The 25,073-nt window shown below is 36.1% G+C and overlaps 1 protein-coding gene across 3 annotated transcripts in view; it reads left to right on the top strand.

The window, feature by feature from the left end:
• The window catches only part of Pak5 (p21 (RAC1) activated kinase 5), a 414,668-nt gene that overhangs the window by 114,007 nt on the left and 275,588 nt on the right, over positions 1-25,073 (top strand). For 2 of the 3 annotated variants that reach the window (XM_047541865.1, XM_047541867.1), the window contains exon 1: positions 8,034-8,278. The exons of the other annotated variant lie outside the window; for it this stretch is intronic. The gene's annotated coding sequence lies outside the window, so the exon portion shown is untranslated. Of the gene's footprint in view, positions 1-8,033; positions 8,279-25,073 lie in introns of those variants that run through there. 3 annotated transcript variants of the gene reach the window in all.

Raw genomic sequence — 25,073 nt, 5'->3', positions numbered from 1 at the left:
CCACTCTGCAGCCACAAAATATATACCCCATAAACATGCCCCAATTCCCACCTCCTTCAGCCACACCCTACCACTTCAATTAATCCTATCAGGGATTAATTCACTGATTGGGTTAAGACTCTAACAACCTAGTCATTTGTCCTCTGAACCTTCTTGCATTGTCTCACATGTTACCTTTTGATGGACACCTCACATCCAAATCATAACTTTTTCAAAGAAAATGCTTTTAATTTTTATGAGATTTAATTTATCGATATTTTTCTTTTTAAGTGCTTATGGTCATCTATATATCTTCTTTGGAGTAAAGTCTCTTTTAGTTCTTTCCCCATTTTTAAAAAAATGGGTTATTTACTGTTGTTTTTGAGTTTTAGGAGTTCTTTATGTATTCTGGATAAGAATCCCTTAGTAGATGTGACTTGCAAATATTGTCTCATTTTATGGACTGCCTTTGCCCTGAAGATTGTGTCCTCTGATTAAAAGTTTTTAATTTTGATATAGTCAAATATATCCCATTTTTCTTTTGTCTGTCTCATTTTTCTTTTTCTGGTGTCATAGTCAAGAAATCATTGCCAAATCCAATGCTATGAAACTTTTATCTTGTGTTTTCTTTAATACACTTTATGATTTTTGCTCTCATATTTAGGTCTTTGATTAATTTTTAGTTAATTCTCATATATGTTCTAAGGTAAAGGTCCAACTTCATTCTTTAACATGTGGATATTCACTTTTACCAGTTCCATTTGTTGAGAAGACTATTTTTTCCCCATTGAATAGTGTTGGTACCTGTGTTAAAAATCATTTGAGCCTATATACAAGAATTTATTTCTGAATTTTGGTCCATTCCATTGGTCTAGGTATTTGTGTACTACTGTAGCTTTGCAGAGAGTTTTGATATTAGGAAGTGTGAGTTTTCCTACTTTGTTCTTATTTTTCTATATTGTTTTTGGCTGTTCAGGGTTCTTTGTGATTCCATATGAATTTGAGGAGTGATTTTTCAGTTGTTGCAAAAACAATGTTGGAATTTTGGTAGGAATTATTTTGAATTTATAGATTACTTTGGGTAGTACTGATATATCTGAAACAATGTTAAGTCTTCAGTCCTTGAACATGGAATGTCTTTCCATTTATTTGTCATTAATTTCTTCAGTAATGTTTTATAGTTTTCAGTGTACAAGTCTTTCACCTCCTCAAGAAAATTAATTCCTAAGTATTTTATCCTTTTTAATTTTATTGTAAATTGTTTTCTTAATTTCATGTTCAGATTGTTCCTTGACACTGTATAATAATGCACCTGATTTTTGTGTTTTGTATCCTCCAACTTTGCGGAATTTGATTAATTCTACTCAGTGAATGAATGTGTGTATGTGTGTACCCTTTAGATTTTTCTACATACAGTATCATGTTGTTTGCAAACAGTTAATTTTAGTTCTTCCTTTCCAATTTGAATGCTATCTCCCCCAATTTAATACTACATCTAGGATTTCCAATATTATGAAGAATAGGAGTGGTAAAAGTTGGCATTGTTGTCTTGGTCCTAATCTTAGAGGAAAAACTTTCTGTATTTCACCATTGAGTAGGATGTTTGCTATTAGTAGGTTCCTTTTGTATCTTCTGCCTGTGTGTGTCCAATTATTACAGCACCCTTTCTTGAAAAGCTGTTCTTTCTCCTCCATTGTATTGCCTTTTCCCCTTTGTCAACTATCACAGGTTCAAAAATGAACAGGTCTATTTCAGTGTTCTCTATTCTGTTCTAGTGATCTATGTGTCTCTCCCCCTGCCAACGTTATGCTGTCAATTACTGTGGCTGTAGAATAAATCTTATTATTGGGTAGAGTAATTTCTCCCACTTTATTCTTTTGTCAAATTGCTTACCTATTTTAGAGCCCATGCCTTTGCATATACATTTTAGAACAAACTTGCCTATGTCTACATATGTGAATAGTTCTAGGAATTTCATTAAACATATAGGTCAATTTAGATATTTTTGCTGAGCCTTCTAAACCTTAGCAAAATATATCTATTTATTTAGGTCTTCTTTGATTGGTTTCATTTATATTCCACAATTTTCAGGATACAGATACTGTATATATTTGCTAAAATTTATACCTAAGTATTTCATTTCTTTGGAGTAAATATAATGGAATCGCGTTTTAAATTTCACTTTCTGCATGTTCATAGTGTACAGAAATGCAATTAATTTTTTGGGTCAAGCTTGTATCCCTCAACCTTGTGAACTCACTTATTAGTTCTAGTAGATTTTCTGTACATTACTTGGCATTGTTTTTCTGTACATAATTATGTTTTCTGCAAATGGCAATTTTATTTATTCCTTTCCAATATGGTGTCTTTTATTTTTTGCACCCCATTTCAGTGGTTAAAATTTCCAGTACTGTCAAAGTTGGTGAGAATATTTATTATTTTCTGTTACATGTCTTAGCAGGAAAGCATTTAATCTTTTGCCATTGGTTGGATGTTATGGGGGGGATGTTATAGATGATTTTTATAAACCTGAGGCAATTTCCCTTTATTCCTAATTTTCTGAGAGGTTTTTATTCATGAACATTTGTTGAATTTTGTCAAAAAAATTTTTTGCATTGATTAATATTTTTCTATTTGATTTTGTTAGTATAGTGAATTACATTAATTTACTTTTAAATATTAAACCAGCCCTGTATGTCTGTGGCAAACCCACTTGATAATAACATAATTCTTCTCATTTGTTGTATGATTCAGTTTGGAAATATTTTCTTTTATAAGTATTTTTTCATCTAAGTTCATAAGACATATTGTTTGCAGGATTTTTTTTAATCTACTGAGATTTTTTTTATGGTTTTGGTATCAAGCTAATGCTGGTCTCATAAAATGAATTGGGAAGTCCTCTCTCATCTTGTATTTTTTGGATAAGATTATGTAAAAATGGCATTAATCTTTCTTCTAATAATTAATAGATTTCTCCAGTGAAATCATGTGGGCCTAGAAATATCCTTTTGGAAAATGTTTTAATTATGAATTTGACTTTTATCAATAATTTTAGGACTATTCAGATTATGTGTTTCTTGGTTGAGTGTTTGGCAATGCATGGCTTTAAAAAATTGTCTATTTCATATAAGTTGTTGAATTTATGGGCACAACATTCTGCCAGGTATTTAATTATATTATTTTGATGACTTCAGGATCTGCAATTATTTCCCCTATTTAATTCACAATATTGGTGATTCGTGACTTTTTATTTTAGTTTCGATGAATCATGTTAATCTAGACTTATTTAAATTACCCATTTCATTCCATTTTATATTTTATAATATTTTAGTGTGTAAGAAAAAATATTTTGAGATATTTTTAAAATAATGTTTTAGAATACATTCATTATTAAAATTTTCTAACAATTCTAAACAATAAAAAATAAACAATCAATCAAATATTGTTCCATTGAAATGTACCTTGGTTATAATATTCCATAAATCCTCCTATTGAGACAGATAAAATATAAGGTTATAACAAGGGATAAATTGACAGATATGCTGTCCACATATGAAAGATACCATGTGTTATTTTAAAACTAAATTGTGTTTAATCTTATTAAAATTAAATAAAAAGTAGTTAAAATGTGTCAGTAGTAATTTCTAAACTTCAAAAAAAAAGTTTTTTCCCCCATAAAGAGATGTTCATAATACATTCCTTTAAACATAAGAAAATAAACTGTGAAAAAGTATTGGGAGGAGATGGAGCTATATGTTTTAACTTCAAGAATATCCATTGGTCTCATGCTGAAAAAAATGAAGAAATTATTGTATTTAAACTCCTTCATAATTGTCCTCTTTCTACCTAGACTTTTTAGGGATATGTGCAATAATATTTACATTGTTGAAGTTTATAATATTTATGCTGTGCTCCAAAACACAACTTTTAAGTCTTAGATTTATTTTTAAATAAATATGATAATCATTGTAACATTTGAGCATGGCCTCACCATTCATGAGATATTAAAAAAAAACTCAGTTGTGTGAATTTCATAATTAAGTAGAATTTTGTGGCATTTATATCTGCTATATATCCTGACTTACTGAATGTTTGAAAACAATTCACTGTTGATGTGAAAACCTAAATAACAGAACAGGCAAAGCAAGCATTCTTGAGTCAACATTTCTTTCTCTTGGCCACTGTTTGATGCTGTGAAGAAATTTAAATACAGCCTAATTTTCTTTTTCTTACATGTAAGAAATGTTTCTGTGTAAGAATATGTCCATTCTGCCTAGATGTAGTAAACATTATTTGTCTCTAATACTCTATAACTTTATCACAATATATTTTGATATTAACTGTTCTGTATTGATTATGTTTTTCCAGGAGACAATTATTTTTATTTTGCAGAGTTAATATACTTTATTTCAGAAAATAGACTTCTATACTTCTATTTTTATTTCATTTTTTCCTCCCACTTTATTACTTTTTTTAAAAAACAACAAAGGTTGTAAAAACTAGTATCCTGTTAAATGTGTAAAGACCAGTTATCTGAAAACACACAAAACCCCCTCATTTATGGGTTTTGTCAATGCACATGGTATAAAAACTTCTATAATGGATAATTTCAAGCTACCAGTGTGATGCTGCTGAAATGAAGTTAGGAAGAGGTATGCCCAACAAACTTTCAAGCTGGTACAAGCAGAGGTTGTACATGTATTGGATCTCCTTTGACTTCAATATAATTTTCCTATAATTGGTTTTATATTTTATTGGTTAGCAGCTCTGTCCCTGTCCATCTATCACTCTGTTTTCAGTTATGTTTAGTTTTTGTTTCCAATTCTTTTTTCCCTTTGATGACCTAATGATTTCCATTCCACCTTCCCTCACTCTGACAGTTCTCATTCATTTGGGTCTCATCTCTTTGAATTTGTGTGTGTGTGTTGTTTTTTAAAATACATTGTTTAAGTTATATTATCTTTACTTTTTTGGAAACTATGGGAAAATATTTATCAGAACTTCTCTTCTGTTTCCTGGGAGCAATTCTTCAGATACCTTTTCTTTTTGTGCTTTGTTTGTTTCCTGAAACATTCATTTCTACCTTCTTCACCTCTATTATCTAAGCAAAGGTCCTGTTCCTCTCTGGAATCTATGTTGGTTCCAGCATGATCATAATTCATTTTTCAGGGAATCCTGCTACCTGTTGTTAGATAGCATGGAGAAGGATTAAGAAAATAAGTGGAGGCAGTACAGACCTTGATTCCAGTGTGTTGTCTTAAATATCTGCCTCCACCACTCTAAGTCTTCTTCCCCTTTTCACAGTTTTTGATATTAATAAGGTTGGTTGAAATTAGTTTCTCATGAAATATTGGCTAGTCAGGTGCTTTATTTTATTGAAGAATATTCTCTTATGTACTAACAGTTATTTTCCCCTTAAATTACATATTACAAAAGTAGATTTTTTTTTTTTTTGGTCAGTAGAGAAAACCATGTCTTAAAAGGTAATGAATACATGTCAACTTAATAAATCATAATTAAATACATCATATACAAAAATAACTGGATACCTTAATAAATAATATATTCTCTATTGCTAATTATAACTTATTTTCTAAAAAAATTTCAGATTCAAAAAAAGTCAGTTACTTACTTAAAAATAAAGATTTTTATCCTTCCAATAAATCAGTAGGAGTATTACTTTGCGTATTCAAAAGTTCTATATTCAGTAAATGCATTAGTGTGGCAGATAAAGTAATATTTTGCCCTTAAGAGAAAGTCTTATTACCTCAGCTACAGGAACTACTGTTGACAGGATACCTTCAGCTGTCATCCCCTTTAGGGATTGCTACAGTTTCAGACAACTTCCTGTCTCAAGTTCATGCCTGTTTCAAGAGCAGTCCATGCTCAATGATTGATTTGGAGATACAAAGGACTGACCATCTCAGACCAATTCAGAGCAATTCTGAAGGGTTTTCTTTGCTCTGGAGCTTCCTGGGGAGCTGGTCAAAACTGTTTGCCTGTGTGTGGCTTCTACCTCTGCCCCCTCCTTCTTCTGCAATTTCCCACCTACAGGTGTTGGTTCTTAATCTGTACTCTACATGCTAAACTCTCAAGAAATGACATACTAGGCACACACACACACACACACACACACAAATCTTATGATTTTATGTAATGCAGTATTAGAAAAGCTATTATATACATCTATAATTTTTATCTTGTACACCTCTGGAATGAATTTGAGGCAGCTAACAAGTCATTGTATTTTTAACCAGTAGAAATAACTGCATGAACACAATCTTTAAGAGCAACAGGGACTCTATTTTAAGCCATCAAAGTTCAGTATTTCAAGTAAAAACTTTAATTGATACCAACCAATCAAAAACTACATCTTAACAAAAAGATTTTCTGGCTGTTGCATCTGTATGGGTGCACATATGAAAAGTCAAAAATAGAAAATATTTATACAAATAACATAAGGGTGGAAATGGGGTTGGGGAGTAGGGAGTTAGCATTATGTGAGCAGTTTTGATAATAAAGTGATGGGTTTAGACACTCATTTCCTTTAAATAGAATGATAGCATATGATATATCAGGGCATATTTCTTCTTTATACTTAGGAATATTGAAGAAGAAAAGTAATCATTCACTCATCCTACAGTTCCTATTTTGATATGGAAGTATGAATGAATGGAAAACAAACAAGGGAGAAATGATAAATTTATACTATTAACCAGGAAACTTCTAAAGTTATTGAGTAAAATAGAGTACAAAGAGATAAACATTCTTATTTTGTATTCTGCTGATCAATTATAGGATCAAATACCAGATGCATTAGTTTATAAGAGTACTCTTGGGATAACTGAGGATGGTCAAGCATGTGACTTCTCCATTTCCTAGGTTGAAACTTTCTGGTTGGTTTGTGAATCTCTCTCTCTCTCTCTCTCTCTCTCTCTCTCTCTCTCTCTCTCTCTCTCTCTCTCTCTCTCTCTCCCTCTCACCACCGTGTGGTCAGTGACGATTCTTGACATTGCTGGAGCCTTCAAGGGTTTGGGAAGGGTGTGGACAACTGGGGGTTTATAGTTGAACCACAAGACATCATTGCAAGTTTCAACCTGAAATTATTCAACAAAAAAGCCTGTCATCTCTTGGTCCCCAAACACCCTACTTGTGTTCAAAATCTGTCAGTCTTCTCACATGGGCGAGCACAGCCTTGGTATTACATGTGCAATAAATTAACACTTTGATGAGTGCTGAGAGGTTTTGTCCCAGGTCAAGAAAGGCAGGGGTACCTGCAAGGTACACATGTTCAGGCTTGAGTAAAACAGGTCCTAACAATGAACTTGCTAGTGAACTAGCAAAGTGAGCACGGGAGCACAGAAGCGGTCCAGGAACACATTTTTCCCCTAGGAATGACATTCTAAATCAGAAATTCACCAGTTTGTGCAGGGAGTCAGTCTGACCCTACTGAACTTCCTTCCAGAAAAGGGGTAGCAACCCCAGGGACACCTTCACTTGAGTTGCCACGCCAGGCAGGAGGGGTCTCTGTACACCAGAGATCATTGCTGGGCCGGCTGACTGAAGGATGTGATCACTCCGAAGTCACGGAGGGGGTTTCCTCTGAGCAATAGGAGGACCAGCAGCAGGACATCAACATCACCTGAGAAGTTTGATTTGCAGATGCTCAGGGCCCAACCAATTGAATACGGATTTTAATTCATAGGCTCATTAAAGTTTGAGAAGCACGGATCCAGGTGTTGGTAAAGAGGCTGGCAAACCAATGTGCCTCTCAACCCCTCCCCTCTTCCCCACCTTTGCTTGCCCCTTCAGCAAAGCTCAGCCCTGCAATGGTCCTGCACAAAATTTTGGCAAATCTCGAGTGTGTTGGGACCGAGCGTGCAGAAGCTGCCCCCGCGGGGAGGTCAGAAGGAAAGTGTGATTGGATTGGCTGCTTTCTCCAGCTCCGGAGTGTAGACACTCCCGCCACACTACCCCCACCAACCCCCCGCAGCTGCTACAGCCTGCTTCCAGCCGGCTGCCACGAAAACCCGGAGCAGCTGCGTGCGCTCATGGACAGTCCTTCTAGGGGCGAAGCCAGGCAGCTGGGCATGCTCAGTAGCTGGGGGAGGTTTGGGTGGAGAGTAGAAAGCTCTGCCCCCCACCCCCTCCCTTTAGCCCCCGCCCCCCTTGCCCCTACCCAGCCGTAGTAGTTCCCCAGCGTGCGCCCGGGGAGACCAGGAACATGGCGCTCGGAGCCATGTAGCAGTGGAGGAGAAGGGGATGAGCCACTGCCGCTTCGCTGACAGCCAACCACCAGGTAGGCAGACTCGCCTGGAAGGGCTGCCTGGGTGGATATCGGTGCCAGGAGAGACGTTTGTAGGGATGCGCACGGCTGGTACCCCGGGCATCTAGCTTTGCCCGAAGAGGAAGAGAAGGGGACCTCTGTGACAGCACAATTTTGCATCCCCTAGGAGATGCCAAAGGCTAGGGACCCGCTGTCGAGAGGGAAGGAATCCGGGGACCGCCCACCCCCAACCCATGCGCTTCCATCCAGCCTGGGCTCTCTACCGGTCAAATAAAGGATAGTTCCTTTCTGCTGGACTGGAGGGCGTGGGAGAGAACCCCTGATACCAGCCCTGGAAGCGCGCTGGTACCCCGAACTGCTAGCAAGCCCAGCACCAGTTCTTTGTGTATATAGCCGCGCACGCCGGGCCGTGGGGGTGGTGTGCCACGGTGCTTGCTTCTCTCGAGGAGTGTTGGATATGTTGCCAGAGCAGAATTCTATATGGTTTTCGTCTTTTGGCAGGTGTGGACTGCAAGATGCAATAGCTGAGCCTTTATGGGGCTGTGTTTTCCTTTGTTATTTGCCTTGGCGTGTCTGTGTGCGCGTGGTGGTTTGTAATAGAGAAAAAGAACTTCTGCTTGTGGGCACCTTTGTGGGCAGAGTGTGGAAAAGGATCTCGGCACCCACTCTTGTCAAAATTGTGTGCCATATCAACCTCCTGGAGGGTAAACTTGAAAAGTCTGGGGATCATCAGTGCCCAGTTTGAAGAAGTGTGATTATCCTTGAAACCGTGTGTGTGTGTGGTGGTGGGGAGAGGGGGTGTTCCCTGATGTTTTAAACACGGGATGTAAGTTAATTGCCAACATTAGATCCCAATTAAGGGAATTTGAAGCCTTGCACTATTTTTGGTGGTCTTTTTAAGGTCAAAGTAATAAAGAAAAAGAGAAGTTAGCATAAAACCAGAGGAAAGTGTCATTGTTCATAGTTGATGACAGCTTGGAAGACTGAATATACTTTTGTGGAAATGGGGAGACCTGGGCGTTCCACAGGGTTCTACTAAGAAACTGCCAGAGGGTCTTAGGTAACTCGCAGAACGTCTTAAAACATCCTTATTTCTTGGATTTGGTGGTGTGCAGACAGTATTTACCTGAATCCATATGGACAAGATACTCTCTGTAGAAGTCCCTCCTACACTAGAATTCTATGAATTTTTTGCATTCTATAACACCACCTTACTTTTGTATATCTGTTATATTCAGCAGCACAACTGAGTTATGGAGGAAAGGTAAATTTAGAACATGCCTTTATTTTTGCTTTATAATATGAAGGGTGGGCATCTGCCTGTGAATATGAAGTTTAGAGATACTTTCCTCGGCACTTACACTATTTATTTTTATAGTCTTGTTAGGTGGCAAGAATGAGTCAGTATCATCAAAATGAAATGGGAACTGCATGAGGAAAATGCATTTAAATAAATTAAAGCCATAAATGTCCAGTCTGATGATGATACCTTGACTTGAAATACATGTATGCAAAGCAGAAGCACTGCTCATGGAAGCAACAGAAGTTGATGACAGGTTCATTGATAGCATTGACCTAATAATAAAAATTTGGGGTTCCTCTGTGAATGGGTAAAGATTCACATCTCTGCAACTTGTCATTTCATTAATGTGAGTTTTAATTGCAGACATTGAAAATCCAGTTTAGCAGTGCCTCTTCTTCACTCAGAATTTGCTGAAATGCTGCAGTTAGGAGATGCAGGTGTTTTGGATGTGTGGGGTCATCTATGTGATGGCATAAAACTGAGTTAGAAGTTCCATGTTTAGCTTTGCCATCTCAGGCAAGCTATTTAAAGTTCCCAAGCCTCAGTTTCTTCATCCATGAAACAGGCTTAGGAATAATAGGACCTTCCTGCATGTGTCACTGTGGGGATTATTCTTATAAACCACCAAGAAAATGCCAGTGCTCATTAGGAGTAAGGAGTGCGTGTTTATTGAACCCATGCTTTATGCCTCTTATTATACAAGTGAGGTTCAAATGTGGATTTATTTAGATCCACCCAACTGTTGTTGTTTCCCAGGATTGCTATAACAAATTACCCAAAACTGGGTGACTTAAATAACAGAAATTTATCTCTTACAATTCTGAAGGCTAAAAGTCCCAAATCAAGGTGTTGGCAGGGCCATATTCCATCTGAGACGGCTAGGAGAGGATCTTCCCTTGCCACTTTCAGACTCTGGTAGCTTGAGGTGTTCCTTGGTCATGACAGTGTAATCCAATCTCTGCCTCCAACTTCACATGGCATCTTCTCTCCATGTCCCTGTGCCCAATTCCCCCCTTCATATAAGGACACCATTCATATTGAACTTAGACCCACCCTAATTCAATATGACCTCATTTTAAGTTGATTATATCTGGAAAGGTCTGACTCCCAAATAAGGTCACATTTATAGGTTCTGGGTGACCTTGAATTTTGGAAAGGCACTATTTGGTCCAGTATTTCAAACATCCATAGTAATAATGACAGCATTAATATTTCAGCATAAGACCAAAGTAGAGGTTGAATATCATGGGGTCAGAAAAGACTTTAAATGTTATTTAATCCAACTAATATATTTGAAGTTTTATATTCCCAGCTATGTTAGTAAAGAGCAGGGTTCATAGGTACTTCATTCATATATCAGCAGTATGTCCCTTCTCCTGAAACCAAGGCAATACAGGACTTGGGTTTTCTCAGTTATTCCAAATGTACCCTGTTGCAAACTGATTTGTTGATGTTGCCTTCCACCCTTTTTGCTACCCTGCAAAACAATGCAAAACAAAAAACAGAAACCACAGCAGTAAAGATAGCCTAACAACTTTCTAGTCTCTTGTATCTTGGTAAATGGTACCACTGTCTATGAAGTTACTCTTGCTAGAAACTCAAGGATCATCTCTGACCCTTCCATTACCTTTACCCTCTATACCTCAAACCATCACAGTCTTAGAAAGTCTACCTTCTACCTGTATCTCTAAATACATCTCCCTAGGTTCATCTTTCCACTGTCCCCTCCCCCTACTGTTGAACTTCAAGTGATCACAGCTCACCTGGGTCACTAACATAACTTCCAAACCAGACCCCTGGTTCCTGGTTCACCCTGCCAATGTAGGATCATTTCAGTTCTCCTCATAAAATGCCACCCTTACACCTGAGACAATTTATAAAGACTCTGAGAGTCCCAGGAACTTGGCCAGACTTGTCCTGGACATCTTTTCCTCTTGCTGCTATTACAGTGACCTGCTGTTTCTTGAACATACAAAGTCCTACTTCCTATATTTTGCCAGTCCAACCCATACTGATCTTTTGGACTTCCTTGATCAGTTTTCCTTACCAACCGAAATCTCTCATCATCTCTTCTCTTCAATAGCACATAGCTCCTATTGTCATTTCCTATTTATTTATTTAACTATTTAATGTCTCTAAACTCTGGGATGGCTATTCATTTTGTGTCTTACATGCAGAGGATGCTCCATCTATGTGAATGGTGAATGAAAGAGTGAATAATCTGTCTTTCTCCTGTGCCAATTTATACTTTTTGAAGTGTTTTAACTAGTATTAAAAGAGTAAATTAGAACCTCATTCTGACTTCAAAAGGGGAGTATTTTTGACTTTAACAAGCATACTTTCTAAAAATCAATTTTAGGTTAACAGTTAAGAATCAAGTTACAATATTTTCTGGCAACTGAGGTTTTTGCAAAAATATGTCAGTCAACAAACATTCTGCAAATATATATTTGTCATCGTGGGCCCTGAGAAAACAATGGCGAATTACACTTTGACCTTTTTGGAAATTAAGAATAATAAATAATAATCATATATAATAACAAATAATACAAGTAATTATTGTGCTTCTGTTGTATTCCAAGTTCTCTTTAATTCCTATCCATAACCATCACTATAGCTCTCCAATCTTTTCCAGTAACATGGACCCCTACACTTATTAGAAACACAAATACTATTTTGATAAATCAATAATCAGTAATTATTATTACAGTGATCCTTCAAAATAAGAAACCTATCTCGGGAAAAGGAATCTGCTCATATGTAGGCAAGCATACAATTTCGCTCTGAATATATTTGAATGAACTCGGTTCTGTTTTAAAAATCATCCTGACTGTTGTCTTTGAGGTTAAAGTATGAGAGAAATTACTCTTTATATGAGAACAGTTTCTGGCATATTTCTGTCAAGAGTCTTATTTGTTTTATTGTTTAATATGTTTTATGTTTTATACAAGGGAGAAATAACTTGGTTTCCCTGATTGAGAGTCCTTTTGGTAGTTTTGTATAGCAAGACTGTGCCCAGAGGAAATTCACATAGTTCAACATGTGAACATATCTTATGTTTTGGATTTCTAGTGACTTCAATTTCATGTCCTCTATTCTTGTAAAACTGTGAATTTTTAAAAAATGATAAACTATCATTTAATCCATATGCTTAAGTAAAATTTTTCACACAAGTAACCAATAATCAGAAAGTGTGCCTTGATTTTTTTCAAAAAAGCAGTAAGTACACAATTGAATGAACTAAAACTAAAGTAACTAATAAGAGATTTCAGTAAGGTGACTAATTGTAAAATACATTATCATGGTTTAGATATGAGGTAATCTCCCAAATCACCTGTTAATGCAGGAATATTCCAAAGTGAAATGATTGGATTGTGAGATCTGTAACCTAATCAGTTAGGACCTAAGCAACTTTCCTCTGCGCCAATCCCTCTTGATGTGCTGCTTCACCTTGGGCCCAGAGCAATGGAGCTGTCTAGCTATGGACTGAGACCTCTGAAACAATGAGTCCCAAATTAACTTTTCCTTCTCTAAGTTGTTCTTATTGAGTGTTGTGGTCATAGAGAAAAAGAAAAAAAAAAAAAAAACTGACAAAAACATATACCTTTAAAAGTCAATGACTAGCCAAAATGGCAGTATTTACCAACCAAAAAGTGGAAAGGAAGATAATCCTACTCATGAAACCACAAAAATATAAATTACATAGCAAAAATAGGAAAAGTACCTAAAATACTTCAGAATATTAAGAAATGGATAAGAACCTATGTAGAATGTGACATATTTTTACTGAAGACAAAGCTAATAAACAGCAACAACAAAAATGAAAAACACATCTAGTCTTGGGTAGAAAAGGCAGATAACATGGAATGGTCATTTTTCCCAGATCAGTTATATGCTTTTATTACAGTGGAATTTGGGGACACTTGACAAAATGCTTCTAATGTGCATCTGGAAGAATAACTACATGAAAATTGAAAAAAATGTACAAGAGCAACGGGGGGTTTTGTAGAGATGGTGGAGCTGGTAATGAGTGGTGGAGGCAGATAGAAGGGTAAGATGGAGGCTGGAGTGGGTGGTGGGTGCAGAAAGGCTATGGGTACAGGTAGGTAGAGATGATGGGTGGGGAAAGTAGGTAGATGTCAGGGGGGGTGGAGGAAGTTGTGGTAGTTTTCCTTTGTTGAAATAAAAATAAATCATCTGGTTATCAAACTGCAATCATTAAATCAATGTAGTCCTGATATGAGAATTGATAAATAGATCAATGAAATAGAGTAGTCGAGAAACAGACTCAGTTTGTTTTTGGAGACAGAAATGTGGTGGAGAAAATACTGTGGAACAGTGAGGTGGACCTGAAAAACACTTGGAGGAAATTGGCTACGTATATAGAAATCATTGAACTAAGAACCTCTGCTTACATGACCTTCCAAAGTAAATTCCAAATAAATTGAAAAGTTTATATGTAAGGTAGAAAACAAAGTTATAAGAAAATAGTTAACTGGTTTTAGAAGAAGAACTTTCTAAATATAAGATCAATGGAATGAATCACAAAGCAAAATACAGATTCAAATATGTTTTGTACTTTTATATACAAAAAACATATATTTTAGAATGGAACATAATCATGGGAAGCAATACTGTCACCAAGCATGAATTAATGCAACAACATGCTGAAGAACTCTTGCAAAGCCTTAAGTAAATAAGAGCTCCTGGTAGAGTTGTTCAAATATCTGAATAATTAAAAAGGAAGAAATAAAAGGATCAATATACATATATATTAAATGTTCTTGCCATTAATCACAGAAATGCAAATTAAAATAGAATGCTGTTTCCTGTACTAATAAGTAAAAAAAAAAATTGAAAAATAATAGTACTGGCCAGGATGCCAGTATCTAGTGAGAATATTCTCATTCAGCACTAGTGGGAAGTTTACATGCTGCAATCTTCCTAGGGAGGAGTTTGAAAATATTTGTCACAAGCTCTTTAACGTTCAAAATATTTGAGCCAACTATTTCTTTTGCTTCTTTTTTTTTTGTATTTAATTTAGTCTTGGCTAAGGCAGTAGACTGGTAAAATTTATATAAAGGATTGTATATTATATTTATAACAAAAGTTTAGGACATACATAACTAAAAATTAGAAACTGCAAATGAGTTCTCAAAATAACACATTAATTTATTAGGTACTAAAAGTGATCATTTTGAAGATTACATAATGACATAATCCTCACTACCATTTTCACTGGAGATAACCAAGTGGCACTATTGTATATATTGTATCATTCATGTGTTTTGTGAAATGGAAATATCATGCGGGTAAATAGAAAACTGAAAAAGTAACCTTTGGGTGGAAAAAATACAATTTTTTAAAAATACCTTTCTGAATTTTTCAAAATTTAGTCATTGATCACACATTATTTTATGAATCAGAAAAAATCCCACTCTTTTACAATTATGACTATAATTATTCATTTATATAAGAAGCATTCATTGATTACCTGTTATGCTGGGGTCTCTGCCAAGTATATTAGCAATAATTCTTAGTTTGCATGTAATTGAAAGACACTGCCTAAATTCAGTAAAAGGAATTTACTAGAAGGATAGCAGATAGCCAAAAGAATTGCCAGGAATGTGTGTGTGTGGTGGCAGGGGTCGGGGGATTCCCCAAAACAAACACACAAAAATAAGATTGGAAGCAGACAAGATACTAGTCAGTTCCAGGGTCTAGATACTTGAATCAGGAAGATGTTCCAACCCAGGAACACTTGCTCAGGAGGTGGTCATAGTCCGGTAGTTGTTATGCTTGCCCTTTTTCCCAATACCTGGTCCATTCAACCGAGCATCAGGAATAGTGGGGTGACTTGATTGGCAGATTCATTCCTGCTTTTCTAATGAAATAAATGAAAGAGTGATGCGATGGGTGCTAGACCAAATCAAACTAAAACAAAGACAGTAAAAGTATCTGTTACCCCAGGACATAGAGACAAGTAGGGGTGAATGCCATTCTTCTCTCCTTCCCTCCCTCCCTGCTATAGGGAACATTCGCTATGATGCAGTTTACTGAACAAAAGTTTTATGGTATGCTGTTTACTGTGCTGTGCATCATTAAAAGGTGCAACGTGTCTCCATGTGGGAGACTTATTTTTCTCCTAGAATCAGCAGTGATGTATCAGGAAAAATGTGACTTTTCAGATATTGGTCCTCATGTTCAGGCAGGAATTTTAAAGGGAAGGTCCCAATCTCAGGCAAGAGAAGATCCAGGAAAAGTATAATCTGAAAGAAGCAGTTTAGTAGAAGCAAAAGGTGTAGTTTGGAAACAAATCAGCACCAATACAAGTCTTGACTTTTTTTCCAAATTACCTTACATTTGGCAAATTCTATAACCATATTTGCATTTAACCCACCATGAACACTGGACTCTTGGTTTAGATACTTTGGTATGAAATTACTGAAAAAAAAAAAAAAAAGAAAAAAAGAAAAGAAAAGAAAAAATCACCTTTTTACTCTCATCATAAATAGGAAATATCCGTAGCTATCCAGGTAATTTAACATTCATGTTGTTTTTATAACTCTTTATAAACTTTTCCCTGAGGAAAGATGCCTTGTAAATAGGAGGAAAAGTAATTATTCTTCAATTGCACTTAAAACAGTACAGTTAAAATCATCTTAAATTACCAAGAGAGGCCCCTGCCCTGCTGACTGCCTTTTATGGAGTCCTAATACTTTGTCTCCTAGCTTTTATGCACCTGTACAGCCATGCTTCTCTGCACCAAAGAGCCACATGCCCCCTTGAGGCCTTGATTCCTTTCTGGGCCCTGCTTTGAATATCTGGGACCTTAGAATTTCCTGCTCATAGAGCTTCCGATTCAAAGGGGGCTGAAGGAGTATGTATCGGAGTATGGTTGAGGCTCAGATATGTGAACATGTAATCTGCACATAGGTGCTGGAGGTCAGGTAGAAAGAGAAAGGAAGTGAGACTGGTTCTCCTTGCCTTGCCACGTTTTGGAATTCAAGTATTCTAAATTTAAATCTGGCTTCTGGGTTGTCATGAAGGTACACACATAATTAGTTCCTTATGCAATTGCAATGTAAACTATAAGAACAGATGATACTTCTGTGGTTATAGTAAATATATTGAGCAAGATGTGTTGAACCCTCAGTAAAGTATTTCACCTGCATATGTTAATTATCCTTTGTGAAAGCAATCTCAAATAGGACACTTGAGCAACAAGTCATCCAGTGAGATAGGGTAGAGAAGCAGTCAAATCCTGGATCATTTGCATCTGCAGTCCATAAACACTGTGGTATACAGAAATTCAGTGGATACAAAAGAAGTTTTGTTTGAAGTTCTTGAACCTTCAATAATTAAAAAATCCCTGGATGACTCAACTCACTCTGACTCTTCAATACTCTCATCCTGAGAGTCAGCATTTCTGTTCATGCAGATTTCCTCATGAAATGGGAAGGTAAATGTACTGACTGTGTTCAGTATTATGTTTAACTGCATGATCAAAATGAAACATCAGTATTTGGTTTCTTGTAGAGGAAGCAAATTTAACTCACGGTTTTAAACAGATACTCTGTTGTTGGATTCACTTCACCAGTTTTCAACGGAATTGCCACTCATGTCCTTGGCAGTGAAGGTAAATTGGCCAGGAAGTGTATCTCTGTCCTTTAAAACATTGGTTAATATCCCTATTCGTCCATTATTCCATTGTCAACTAAATAAAAAGAACTTTATGCAAACAATATTGGGTCTATCACCCTTCTAATTTTAATGGCAATTTATGGAATGGGTGAAGTCAACAGAGGGAGGGTGTACAAGACTTAAAGGGTAAACACACCTTTGGTCCCAAATAGAAGATCTCTGAAGGACTCCATTGTTGTCAGCGATACCTTTCAATTAAAATTCAAGGTTGGCATTCCATTTAAGAAATTCCAGCGCATTTTCTTGGAGGAACTTCCTGTGTCTGCTTCTAAAGCTGGTCATTTGAGTCATGTGAATGGTGTTTGTGTAAGACTGATTTTCTAGCTAATTGTTTTTAAATACCAACTGAGTTGCCCCTTTGCCTAACATTCTGGCTTCACTGCATTTTACTGACCTAAGAAGCAAACTTGCTGGAAGAACGGGAAATTTATAGTTCATTTGTTTGAAAAAGATTCTTCCTCCAAAGTAGGAATAGTTGCTACATGGATATGACTTAAAGCTTGGAAATTAAAATATGGATGGAGGAGGGGGGTAAAGGAAAAAGATATTATAAGAATAGAGCTTTCCTTATTCATACATATGTGTTTTAGGTCAATGTTCTTTTTTTCTGTAAATTTTAGAGAAATGAGAACAAACCCAAAATTTCCCATTAATATTTGAATAACAATTACTTGTGCATTGAGTTAAACAGTACAGTTAGTTCTCTGTATATATGGGTTCCACATTTGTGGATTCAACCAACCACAAATCATGGGAAAAACTGTACCTTTACTGAACACAGATATTTTCCCTCTTTTCTCTGAACAATACAGTATAATAACTATTAATATCACATTTACATTGTATTAGTCATTATAAATAACCTTGAGTATATGGGAGTTATGTGTGGGTTTTATATATATATATATATATGCAAATACTTTGACATGTTCTCTGAGAGTCTTGAGCATCCATGGGTTTGGTATCTGCAGGGGTCCTGGAACAAATCCTAGTGATTGTAGTTTGTTTTACTCTTTATGAGGGTTTTAAGGCACCTGCCACCTCCATGATATGTCTTATCCCCTTCTCCAGGCAGTCTGCTCTCCCAATCTCTCTCAGCCAACTAGTCTCTAAATCCTATCATGTTAATATATTTTTTGTGTGTGTTTATATCCTCCTCTGTGCCCACTACTACTCCCCCTGGCATTTCCCACTTAAATATTGTGTAAGTCTCTCTCTGTTCTTGTCTTCATTCTCAACCCAAAAATGAACATCCAATCATCTCATTATCACCTCCTCATTGAAAACTTCCTACCCAGCTACCACCTCCCCACCACCACCCAAAAGTCTCCCATATGGCCTGGCTTATCCCACTCAAACATGCATCATAGTATTTCATATGTCTTTTCTTAATGGATTCTTTTCTTGTGTTGGACTGGAAATTCTGAATAAGGTAGATTGTTTTTTCATCTTTGTATTCCCAGCACCTAACTTTACGCATAACACATGTCAGGTCTTTAGTATCTATTGTGGATAAATGAATATTACTTAGGCTATAAAACATGACTACAAATGCAAAAAGATACTGCCACAATTTTGAAGTACTGGAATGGAAGCTTGAAATGATCTATTTCCTTAAAATAGTAAAATAGTATTTTTTTTTAAATTTTTCTATCAATGAAAGACAGATAAAGATGATTAATTACCCCCCAGTTATTCCTTAGGGTATAACAAAAATTCTAATGTTAGATATGAGTATTAAGTAGAGATTCTAAAGTAACTAAAAAGAGAGAGACTGATGCAGGAAGCCATGAGCTCAAACCAGCTTTCCTACCACAGAGTAAATAAACTGAACTTCTTGAAAACCATTAAGAATAATTATTTGATTACTAGATGTAACTTACACCTATGGCTCTGCTGTTCCAAACCTGGTACACATATGCCTGATGGGTGATAGGGTTCCTACTTTCTCATCAGTTGATGTTTGTACTGGGGTTTTATTCAGTTATGCCCAAGTCCTTGGCACCACTGTTTCCATCGTAACTGATGCACTGTGAAATGAGAAAAAAAACTAGGAAGAATTAGGAGTGAAATAAATCACAGTAAGTGGTCAAGCAGGGGGTTCCCCAGTGTGAGTTTCAGGATCTCTTCAGGGTTCTGGTTGGGCCTATTTGCAGAAGGAGACCCAGACATAAGATTCTAGGGTGATTACTGTGACAGAAGTTTAAGGGTAGTCTATGGATATTATCTAGGACTGTTGCCTTGTCTACTTTAGCTTGGATTCCTATGGCAAGTCCCTGTGTTGGCATATTAAGAGTTCACAGTGTTTGGCAGAATCACTTACCATCTAGAACTCATGACCAATCAGGGAACTGGAAATTTTCATCTTTAAAAGGATAACTCTATTTTAAAGTTGGAAGGTGTAGAACACTGAGTGTTCTGCTAGGTACTATAAACATTTAACTATATCAATTCAGAGCAGAGTTTCCAATTATGTGGCATAAAAATATTACACACACACACACACACACACACACACACACACACACACTCACCCTCACACAATTGAAAAATTGGCGGCACTGACCATATTTCCGTGTGGCTACTATCCATTGTGGCTGAGTTGCTGCTGCCTTTAGCACAAACAGGTTAGAGTTTTCACCTTGCCACACATTCTATCACTCCCTTCTGCCTACCAACGGACCATTTTGTTTACATTATATGTTATATTACCCTCTTGGTCTTTGAAGTCTTATGAATTTGTTACCTTGGGATTAAAGGGGATGATTGCTCTCTGTTTTTGGATCATTTTATCCTTATGTATTATACCTTTTTAATTCTACTTCCTGAAATGCATGCCAATTTATTTACTAATTTAAATGTAATGTAAATGACATTTTTAACATGCATTTAAAAAATTCTACCACAAGAATAAAGACTGCTGTGCTAGTATAAAGTACATTTAAAAATAACCCATTTGGGGATTTTGGTGAAAATATCTGCATAGTTGGTCTTCAGCAACTAAATTTTCCCTTTTTTTTTTTTTACAATGGGCAATTATAAAAAATACTCTTATGTTTCTCTTAAACTGAAATAGAAAAAAATTCATATAGTCTTGAGTTTGCTGGAGGTAGGGATTATCAAAAAGGATGTTTTTATAGTTTATATGACATTATCATCTGGAAAATATAAAACATTTGGAATGCAGCTATGCTCCCAGCAGTGAAGTAGAACTTTATAAATGATATGCATTCTATAGAATAGCTGGAAAAGTCTCAAAATCAATACTGGAATCACCCAAGGCGACTAAGAATAATGATATCACTGTACCTTGCTCAAAACTAATGGAAAACAAATGAGATAGAAAATTCCAGAGTTGTCCCTAGAGTTTTTATTTGCCTGGGATAGAAGGGTGATAGCAATGGCTTCCCATTTCTTTTCAGCCCTCAATTTTATTTTAAACACAGAGCATAACCCACCAATTGTAGCACACTTTCTTTTCTGTATAGACCAGAGTACATATTTGACTTTAGATATGGCTCTGTAAAACAGGAAAATGTTCGGTTTTTTACTTAACAGGTAAAATCAAAATATATAAAGGTAATTGGATCTATTAGGGTGTTGTCAATTCATATTTACTTTAATCTTTGACAGGCTAGTTGAAATAATTGGAAACAGATATTACAATTATTACCCATTTATTCATTCAATGGCTGTTGAGTACCATTATGTTTGTTTGGGATGGCACTTAATTATGTGGGGCATTTCAATGAACATAACAGGTAGATGGTGGAAGGAGAGGCAGATGATATGCAATAAGCATAATAAGTAAATATATAGAATGTCAGAAGGTTACCTGTGCTTTGAAAAAATAAAGTGGGATAAGTGGGATCAGAGGGCTAGGGTGGGTGGTGACAAAGGGTATGGTTTTAAGTAGGGGGTCAAAATAGTTCTCATTGAGAAGATGACATTTTAAGAAGGGGAGGAAGCTACCCCTGTACAGTTATTTGCTGCTTAAAGAAGAGGGCTCATTCTGAGAAATGCATTGTTAGGTGTTTTTGTCATTGTGCAAACACCATAGAGTGTACTTACACAAACCTAGATAGGTCAGTCACTTGAGGTGGTCTCTTAATGCACTCAAGAGATACAAGAGTACGGTCAACACAAAATGTATGAAGTTGTTGCTAGCATAACAAAGCATACTGTCTCCAAGTACACAGTGTTTTTATAGGCAGAAGGAGTATACTCTAAACAGTAAAAAGTATAGTCTAGTAAATAACCAAAACAGTAACATAGTCATTTATTTTCATTATCCATTATTATGTACTGTGTATAAGTGTATGTGCAAATACCCTTTTATGACTGGCAGCTTAGTATGTTCATTAGTATGTTATTTGGTTATAAGAAATTTGCCTCAGAGTTGGAACAATGGTACTAACAGTAACTAAGAGCCTGTGAACATTTATCATTTGCCAGAGATTGTGTTATATGCATTGTACACCTTCTTGTTCAATCCTTCCAGTAAGTTTATAAATTACATGTTATCATTTGCATTTTCTGACTTATAAATGGTCTATTTGTGCTGCTTTGTTCTATTCATTAGAATTCTTTCCCCATAAATGTAAAAGATGAAGGTAAAAATGTTTTCTCAATTTTTAAAGATTTCTCTGACCCCTTCTATTTCAGTTCAGATTCCCCCCTCTTAGAAACAGAACTTGAGATAAAGATTTAGGAGCAAGTAGCTTATTTGGAAATGTCATGGAATATCATTAAGAGAGAGGGAAAGTAACTCAAGGAAGAATATGGCTCAGTCCATTCTGGCTGCCATAACAAAATACCTTGAACTTGATCATATACAAACAATAGCAAGTTATTTCTCCCAGTTTTGGAGGCTGGGAAGTTCAAGATCAAGACACCAGCAGCTTTGTATGGTAAGGGCTGGCACTCTTATTAAAGGTGGTACCTGTTGTTGTAGCCTCCAGAGGAGATGGATGAACCCTGCATTCTCACACAATGGAAGGGTGGGAGGACAAAAAGTGAACTCATCTGTCAAGTTATATTATAAGAGCACTAATTCCATCCATGACAGTGGGGCCCTGGTGATGTGGTCCCCTTCTTTAGGCCCCACATATTAATACAATCAAGTTCAAGGTTATGAATTTTGGAGAAATGCATATACTTAAATCATAACAGGCTACCAACATTGGAGTATTGAGTTGGGGAAACTGGAAAATAGTATAAAACTCATGTCTCAAAATTAGTCTATTTCAAGAAGAAGAAGTTTAGATGCTTATACAATAATTCCAATTAGTCATTGGTTGAAGATTATTCCCAGGGAATATTAATTCCTGTTCATTTTCACCATCTGTGACACTTAGAAATCTCTCAGGAACACAGATCCTATTGTTGGAAATCAGTAGAGATATCAGTAGAAACTAACAGGCTTGCTACATTCGTACATATTGTCCCCTTAGCATGTGTCTACAAAACTTTAAAGATCCTTCGGAAGTTGAGAAAACATAGTAAGACAGAAGAAAACAAAAGAAAAGAACCCACCTATCTTTTGCTAGTCAATTGTGAGTATATTCATTGAGCATTAGAGCAGACAAGAACACCACATGGAAAGTAGATAAAAAAGCATTAAGCCAGTGTTAAGTTGTACTCAAAATCTTTTTCAAATAAACAAGACAATATAAGTATAGGTGCTAAACTGAAGTCATATATAATTAGACATACAGCTGTTAAATACATTTAATATTGAAAAATGGAACAGAAGTAAGGCTACAATTGACCTTGTGATGAAACAGAGAGAGAAAATATTCCCGGGAGTAAAGCATTTACCCATGTAATGCAATTGCATTCTTGTAGGGCACTGGGGACCAGTTGGTAAGCTGTCTCTTCCAAAGGCATTAATAGAACTCTGTGTACCAAATAATGTAGTTCATGTTCATAATCATTTTGGGAAGAGATACCATGATGGTAGGGGAAAGTTAAAGAATACACTTTATATACATAATATCTTATTGACATGGATAATAAAATTGATTTTCATTCTAAGTCTTTCTAGGAACCACAAAACTAAAATTAATTTTGGATGGAGAAAGAAGAGAAATTAAGAAGTATTTTGAGTGCATAGAAGCAAATATTCTTATGTGGATAAACAGTAACTCTTAGTGTATTTGAACTGGGTGTTAAAATGTATTTGGTCAGGAAGAAGTAAGGAATGGATGTTGGTCAGTTAGCATCCTGTAAGTGTGATTTCAAAAATAACCCAGGTCTTTTCCTTAATTTATCAGTTGAGGTGGATTTTCCAAGTAGGGGAAGTGTTTTAACATTAACCATCTGCTTCAAACAATTGTGGAGCAAGAAGGGGATCCAGAGTTTATAAGGTCATATTGATTGCCCATAGGTTATCAAGTTTAGCAGACTCCAAATCATTATGCCCTTAAAATAATAGCTGTTAAGATCTCCATTTGAGATGTGGGTGGATTTAAAGAAACTCATCACCATTGGTATGGACAGAAGACCCATAGAGTATTTCACACCAGTGGCACCCCAGATGTTAATTTCTCACCTAGAATGGCAGACATATAGAAAATTCTTTCTTAATTTCTATATTCATAAAGAAAAAAGAAGAAATTTGGGGAGAGCTCTCAGGGTAGGAGGAAGAGTGGTCCTTAGTGACTTCAGGGAAGCAACACTGAACTTTCTTCACCATCTTGGATTGTTGTTCTTATTGAACCTGACTGTTAGTGCACCACCCTATCCTAGTCAGAGCCTCAAGACTTATCATTCAGTTCCTTTATATTCCGAGCTTCCATGTTGCATGTTTAGCAGACATTCATATCTGGTCCATGTGAATGGTGTCTCCTTAAATAGTATAGTCTACTGCCTGGAAGACTGTCTATGGTGATTCCACTTATATTGTCCTTGCTTTTGTCCACAATTTGAGAAATGACAGCAATGTGCCTTGTAATTATGTGTGGCTTCTTCTTCTTTGCTACTGTCTTTTCCATTGAAGCTGAAAGAGGCCCTAGAGAAGAGGCTAGACTTAATGTTTTTAAGATAAATCACCACTTGTAGCACTCTCTACTGTAGTTGCTCAATAAATCTTAACCAAATCAATGTATAAATAATAATGCTGTGACTTATTGACACTTTCCTATGAATTAGATTCTGTATAAAGTATTTTACCTTCTTATATCCTTTAATCTGAACATTCTCCATGGTGTACATTTTTTTTTCCATTTCTTCTCGAAGGACACTAAATTGAAGAGATGAGTGAATGGAGATCTTTTGTGAAGACAATTCCTTCAGGAATTTTAACGTGAAAGAAGTTGAGGGGGTGCAATTCATATAAAGACAAATGGATTCAAACATATTTAAAAGTTGATTGGAAGGATTCAGTTAGAAGGAGGAGATGGAAGATGTAGTTGAGAAGACTGGTCATTGATATTATACAGAAGGTGCAGAGAAGTAAACTCAGAGGACACATGGAAAGAATAGCCCTGGGAAGGAGGACAGTTTTATTAGGTCAAGAGGAAAGGAGCCAATAGTATAGATTTTTGAAAACTTGGTAGTGGGAAGTTGCAGAACTTCTCGTCTGAAGTTTTTCTTTTTAATCTTTGAAGAAGGCAAAGTCATCTATTGAATTTGAGAGGGTAAGACTTCTTGTAATGGAAATGGTGATGGAAAAGATTTGGAGGAGGGTGGAGAATGTATGAAATGATCTCTGCAGAAGTTCAGTGATTGAGTCAATAAAGTCCCTTGAATTTGCATGTATATTCATTTGTTTGTATTAATAAAAGCATGGTTTCAGAT

This window comes from Sciurus carolinensis, chromosome 2 (assembly GCF_902686445.1).
Source record: "Sciurus carolinensis chromosome 2, mSciCar1.2, whole genome shotgun sequence".
Taxonomy (NCBI): Eukaryota; Metazoa; Chordata; class Mammalia; order Rodentia; family Sciuridae; genus Sciurus; species Sciurus carolinensis.
Note: the sequence above shows the minus strand (reverse complement) of the source record. Positions and strands in the feature narration are given on the sequence as shown.